The 7,177-nt window shown below is 33.5% G+C and overlaps 2 non-coding genes across 2 annotated transcripts; both read left to right on the top strand.

Annotated features, from left to right (window-relative positions):
* Positions 1-413: 413 nt before the first annotated feature.
* Positions 414-520, top strand: LOC139887170 (small nucleolar RNA R71). Its single transcript, XR_011773011.1, has one exon. It is a non-coding gene; the product is annotated as a small nucleolar RNA R71 (small nucleolar RNA).
* A 6,118-nt stretch (positions 521-6,638) lies between these two features.
* Positions 6,639-6,745, top strand: LOC139886772 (small nucleolar RNA R71). The gene has a single exon (XR_011772639.1). It is a non-coding gene; the product is annotated as a small nucleolar RNA R71 (small nucleolar RNA).
* Positions 6,746-7,177: the final 432 nt, after the last annotated feature.

Genomic DNA, 7,177 nt, shown 5'->3' with positions numbered 1-7,177 from the left:
TTTGATAATTATTTCCCGGCCTTTGGTTTAGGTATGAAACATTCTCTCTTTGTTCCATTGTTTGTTCAATACTGAGACAATCTTTTGTTAAATGTGGTCCTCCACACTGCTCACAACTGATTCTTATTGCGTGAATATCTTTAGTCATCTTTTTCAATTTTCTCTCGAAAGAATCAAGCTTTGCGGAAATGGAATCAAAGTCATGGCTAGAATCGGCTCTTGCCGCTTTGGATGACTGTAAGATATCTTTCCCTTGGTGCCACTCATGCGAGTGGGAGGCTGTTTTATCAATAATCTTGCGAACTTCGGTAGTGGTATTCTTCATAATGGAACCACCAGCAGCTGTGTCGATGTCTTTTCTTGTAGCGACGTCGACGCCTTTATAGAATATTTGAACTATTTGGAAAGTGTCTAAACCGTGTTGAGGACATCCTCTCAACATCTTTTCGAATCTTGTCCATGCCTCAAATAACGTTTCATTTGACTTTTGCGCGAATGTGGCAATTTCTCCTTGAAGTCTCACGGCTTTAGATTCCGAAAAGCATCTTTGAAGAAATTTCTCTACTAAGACATCCCATGTATCAATTGCTCCTTCGGGTAATGATTCTAACCAATCTTTACCTTCCCCGGTTAAAGTCCAAGGGAACAACATAAGATAGATCGTTTCATCCTCAATTTCTCCGATTTTAAATAGGGTATAAATTCTATTAAAAGTTCGAAGATGTTCTTTTAGATCTTCTTTTTCTGTACCACCGAATTGACATTGATTAGTAACCATGTGTAGGATTTGTCCTTTGATTTCAAAATTTGGTGGTCTAACTTCTGGTTGAGTAATGGCATGACCTTGGACCGTACCTGTGGCTCTCATTCGGTCTTCCATAGTTTGAGGTTCTGGATCTGCCATATCTTGACTAGTTGAATCCGAATCACTAGATGATTCTGATTTAACTGTTCCTTCTTTGACAAACTAAGTTTGAATAAATTGTGGTTCAGGAGGAATGTTTAATGGTTCAGTATCTTGGAATTGTCCCTGAATATCCTCCGGGTTCTCAATTGTGAAGTCGGGTTCAAAAAATGGATTATCAGAAATTTGAATTGAAGTTCTTATTAGACTAGATGATGATTCTAAAAATTTAATGGCAGCAATATTTGCTAGATGCCTTGATCGAGTTACAGGTGGTGAACGTATGAAAGGTGGTGAACGTTTCGCTCGGTGCATTCACTGAATATCCTATTAGTTAAAAAGATAAAAATTATATAAGTTATCAAATTAATAGACTTTTCTGATTTTGCCCACGTTTCGAATAGCCAAAAGATGCAGCAGGTAGCCAGGACCCTTTAAATCGGAAGTCCACAACTCGCTACTAACAAATTCAACTATTACTACGAACCAGAAAATTTGGATGTCTACCAATTTAATTGCTTACAATAATTTTTCGTAGAAATTTAAAGAAAATTCTAGGTCCTAAAAACTAGTGCGTAGAAATGAAAAAGAAAAAGCGCGTCGAAAAACGTCAAAATTTAAAAATAAGAAAGAAAAACGTCGAAACTTAAAAGTCTAAAAACTAAATCTAAAAAGTTGCGCCTAAAGGTATTAAAACTTAAAAATGCAATTCTATACGAAAAACGGCAATTACTTAAAAAGACACTAAAATTTATAAACTTAAAGTGGCGTCGCAAAATTATAAAGCGCCTAAATCTTAATTCTAAGGAAAAAGCACTTAAGGGATTTTACGGCAAAACTTATAAGTCTAGAAATATAAAATTAACTACGGCAAAAACTAACTTAAAACTAATTACGAACGATAATTATAACAATTACTAATTTAAACGAAAATAATACAAATTATAAAAATAAACTAAAGTTATAAAAATACAATTTTTATAAAAATATTATTTTTTATTATTATTTTTTTAAAAGTATTAATTTTTATATAATTAAAACTTAAAATACAAATTAATTAAAATTAAAACTAATTATATTTAATTTAACTCTAAATTTAATTAATTAATAATAATTATATTTTAAATCTAACCCTAATTCGACGGATCCTATGTTTCAGGTCTGTCTTTTCACCTCATGCGATCGCATGAGTTTTAGTTATAATTCCATGCGTTTGCATGGAGTCAGATACTAGGCCAGATGTTTTGGGCTGATACAGTACTGGACCCGAATAATTTTTATTTTTGATTTTTATGATTTAAAATATATATAAAATATTTATATAAAGTATAATAAAATTATATAAATATATTTTTACAGAAAATATTATAGCTTTTCGCTTTCGGTTAGTTGCTTCCCCGGCAGCGGCGCCAAAAATACTTGATGTGCAACGAGTGGTATACGAAATATATATAGAAATCGATATTAAAAATATTATATATTACGCTAAAATTTACACAAGTTATTTTTATTTTTTATAGAATGTATATACCTAAACCTTACTACACACTTATAGGCAGTGTACCTAATTGTAGAGTAGTGTAGTTTTTAGTAAGTCCGGTTCGTTCCACAGGGAGCTACAAATCTGAAAACGTACTATATATATATATATATATATATATATATATATATGTATATATATATATATGTGTATATATATATAAGTAGTAATATTATTATTATAAAAGGGGGTTTTTACCGTTTAACGACCGGTTTGTCAATTTTTAAGTTTTAGCGTAAAGATAAATGACAATAATTAAAGTGCGTAAAATAAATGACGGTAAATAAAATAGCGATGAAATATGAAATAAAAGAATTATGCTTATTTAAATTTCCGTAATCATGATGTTTGACGTTTTATTTTAATTTGTTACCCTGGGTTAATTGCTCTTTGTCCTGGATTATTTAATATGTTTATTTGGTTTTTGTCCAAAATAGTCCATCAGTCATAATTATAAAGTGCGAGTGTCCTCGTCAAATTACCCTTATACCCGAAGTCAAATATTCCAACTAATTAGGGATCCAAACTGTAACAAGGTCTTAATACTTTGTTAATAACTACACCAGGATATCGACTGTATGTAGTCCAAGGTTTTAATACTATGTTAACAATTATACCAGTTATCACTGTATATAATTCACCCCTGTTTTAATAGGTCCATTGATTATTAATCCATTACCCGTATCCAGTCAAATGGACAATTATTAGTGAATATAAATATCCCGCCCATCGTGTCCAATAAGTCATATGGGGTTATTTATAGGTACGTCAAATTATAAATCTCTATATTAAATTAACGAACTATCATTCAGTTAAACAAATATAAAGTCCATTAATAGTCAATAGTCCAGTGTCCACAAGTGTCGGTCTTTTGTCCAAACCCTAATTATGGTCCAAAGTCCAATAACCCCGTCTTAATAGTTAGTCCAACATCATGATTACTTCAACTTTAAATAAGCATAATAATAACTTAGCTACGAGACATTAATTTAAAAAGGTTGAACATAACTTACAATGATATATATCGCGTAGTGTTACACGGACAGAGTTTCGACTCAAAAACCTTAAAACATTTGTTACAATAACCTTATTATTAACTTAAAATTAAAATTATAATTTTAAAATAAATATAAATATATATTGAGGGAGAAGAGATTGAATTAGGTGCCATGAACTCGGCAGAAGGCTTGGCTATTTATAGAACATTTTCTGTCCAGCCTTCCCATGCGATCGCATGGGCTTATAGGGTAAATTCCATGCGATCGCATGGATTCAACTTCCAGCTCATATTCATTTTGTTTGCTAGCTCGTAGACATAATAATTAATATATATAATATATATATACTTATATATGTATTATATTATATTATATTCTTGTGCATAGTTGACTTGTAATTTTAGCTCCGTTGTCTCGTACATTTACGCCCGGTCTATGTCTCGGTTCCGATTTCTCGAGCGTCTTTTCGTATGATTTAATATCTTGTACTTTACATTTTGCAACTTGTAATTTGCACAAAAAATAATTTGCAACTTGTAATAAGCATTCGTTCAAGATTAATTAGACATGTTTCAAAAGTATCACCCAAGACTGAAAAGTCATCCATGATAACTTCCATGCATTCTTCTATCATGTCGTGAAAAATCGTCATCATGCACCATTGAAAGGTTGCATGGGCGTTTCAAAGTCCAAATGGCATGCGTTTATAAGCAAAAGTACCATAAGGGCACGTGAAAGTGGTTTTCTCTTGGTCCTCGGGTGCGATAGGAATTTGAAAGTATCCGGAGAAACCGTCAAGGAAACAATAGAAACTATTTCCGGCTAACCTTTCTAACATTTGATCAATGAAAGGTAATGGAAAGTGATATTTTCGTGTGGCGTCATTTAATTTTCTATAGTCAATACAAACACGCCATCCTATTACGGTTCTAGTAGGAATAAGCTCATCATCATCATTTGTGATGACAGTGATGCCACCCTTCTTAGGTACACGTTGAATTGGGCTTACCCATAGACTATCAGAGATTGGATAAATTAAACCTGCATCGAGCCGTTTAATAATTTCTTTCTTAACAACATCTTGCATATTTGGATTTAATCTTCGTTGGCGTTGCACATATGTTTTATGATTTTCTTCCATAAGGATTTTATGTGTGCAATACGAAGGACTTATACCTTTAATGTCATGAATTTTCCATGCAATAGCTGATTTATGAGCTTTTAACACATAAATGAGTCGAGATTTTTCATTTTTGGTAAGAGAAGACGAGATTATTACAGGTAATTCAGATTTACCATGTAAATAAGCGTTTTCCAAATGTTTTGGAAGTGGCTTTAACTCTAAGGTTGGTGGTTCTTCTATCGATGATTTGTATCGATATCTGTCTTCGTCTTTTAGTACTTGAAGTTCTTCTGTTGTTGGTTCATATTCATTAGCTATAAGTGTAGCTAACATTTCAGCTTCATCAATTGGTTCATCTCCTTCTCCTAAAGAACATTCTCCTGTTCCTTGTAATTCAGGAAATTCTTGTAACAATTCTGCATGCGAATCTATGATTTGAACATAATAACATGTATCATCAGCAGATTGTGGTTGTTGCATTGCTTTATCAACAGAAAAGGTAACACTCTCGTCCTCTATACTTAGGGTCAATTTCTTACCAAACACGTCTATTATTGCTTTGCCGTATTTAAGATTGGTCTTCCTAATATAAGAGGAACTCGAGAATCTTCTTCCATGTCCAGAATAACAAAGTCTACTGGAAATACTAGATTACCAACTTTAACTAGCATGTTCTTCATTATCCCTCAAGGATATTTTACTGATCGATCGGCTAGTTGTATACTTATTCGTGTTGGTTTTAAATCTCCAAGGTCTAGTTTAGCGTATAATGAATACGACATTAAATTTATACTAGCACCTAAGTCTGCCAATGCTTCTATTGAACTAAGACTACCCAGAAAACATGGAATTGTAAAACTTCTTGGATCTGATAATTTTTCTGGTATCTTATTCAACAACACTGCAGAACAATTAGCATTCATTGTGACAGCCGAGAGTTCTTCCATTTTCCTTCTATTTGTGATTAGATCTTTAAGAAATTTAGCATATCTTGGCATTCCAGAAATTACATCAATGAAAGGAAGATTTCCATTTATTTGTTTAAACATATCCAAGAATTTGGATTGCTCGACTTCAAGTCTTTCTTTTCTCAATTTACTCGGGTATGGAAGTGGTGGTTGATATGGTTTAACATAAGGTTTTACCTTAACTGTGTTATCTTCATTAACTTTTTCTACTACCGGTTCAGTTTCCTTCTCTTTTTCAGGTTGTGGTGCCTGTGAAGTAGAAATAGAGTTATTGGAAATTATTGGTATTTCAGGTGGTTTAAGTGTTATACCACTTCTGGTGGTAATAGCTTTAGCTGTTTCATTTCGAGGGTTAGCATTTGTATCACTAGGTAGACTCCCCGGTTTTCTTTCACCAATTAACCTTGCTAGGTTACTTACTTCTTGTTCCAGATTTTGGATTGAAGCTTATTGATTTCTAAATGCTTGAGCATTTTGTTTATTAGTTTGTTTCTGAGATGTAACAAATTGCGTTTGGGATTCAACTAGTTTTAGAACCAAGTCTTCTAAATTTGTCTTTTTCTCATCGGTTTGTGGTGATTTAATATAACCAGGTCTTTGCTGGTTGCTAGGACCTTGTTGGTTATTTTGTTGGACATTTTGATTGTAAGGAATGTTTCGATTGTAGTTTGGTCTTGGCGGTTGATAATTATTTTGATAATTATTTCCCGGCCTTTGGTTTAGGTATGAAACATTCTCTCTTTGTTCCATTTTTTGTTCAATACTGAGACAATCTTTTGTTAAATGTGGTCCTCCACACTGCTCACAACTGATTCTTATTGCGTGAATATCTTTAGTCATCTTTTTCAATTTTCTCTCGAAAGAATCTAGCTTTGCGGAAATGGAATCAAAGTCATGGCTAGAATCGGCTCTTGCCGCTTTGGATGACTGTAAGATATCTTTCCCTTGGTGCCACTCATGCAAGTGGGAGGCTGTTTTATCAATAATCTTGCGAGCTTCGGTAGCGGTATTCTTCATAATGGAACCACCAGCAGCTGTGTCGATGTCTTTTCTTGTAGCGACGTCGACGCCTTTATAGAATATTTGAACTATTTGGAAAGTGTCTAAACCGTGTTGAGGACATCCTCTCAACATCTTTCCGAATCTTGTCCATGCCTCAAATAACGTTTCATTTGGCTTTTGCGCGAATGTGGAAATTTCTCCTTGAAGTCTCACGGCTTTAGATTCCGGAAAGAATCTTTGAAGAAATTTCTCTACTAAGACATCCCATGTATCAATTGCTCCTTCGGGTAATGATTCTAACCAATCTTTAGCTTCCCCGGTTAAAGTCCAAGGGAACAACATAAGATAGATCGTTTCATCCTCAATTTCTCCGATTTTAAATAGGGTACAAATTCTATTAAAAGTTAGAAGATGTTCTTTTGGATCTTCTTTTTCTGTACCACCGAATTGACATTGATTAGTAACCATGTGTAGGATTTGTCCTTTGATTTCAAAATTTGGTGGTCTAACTTCTGGTTGAGTAATGGCATGACCTTGGACCGTACGTGTGGCTCTCATTCGGTCTTCCATAGTTTGAGGTTCTGGATCTGCCATATCTTGACTAGTTGAATCCGAATCACTATATGATTCTGATTTAACTGT

This window comes from Rutidosis leptorrhynchoides, chromosome 1, assembly GCF_046630445.1.
Source record: "Rutidosis leptorrhynchoides isolate AG116_Rl617_1_P2 chromosome 1, CSIRO_AGI_Rlap_v1, whole genome shotgun sequence".
NCBI classification, from domain to species: Eukaryota; Viridiplantae; Streptophyta; class Magnoliopsida; order Asterales; family Asteraceae; genus Rutidosis; species Rutidosis leptorrhynchoides.
Note: the sequence above shows the minus strand (reverse complement) of the source record. Positions and strands in the feature narration are given on the sequence as shown.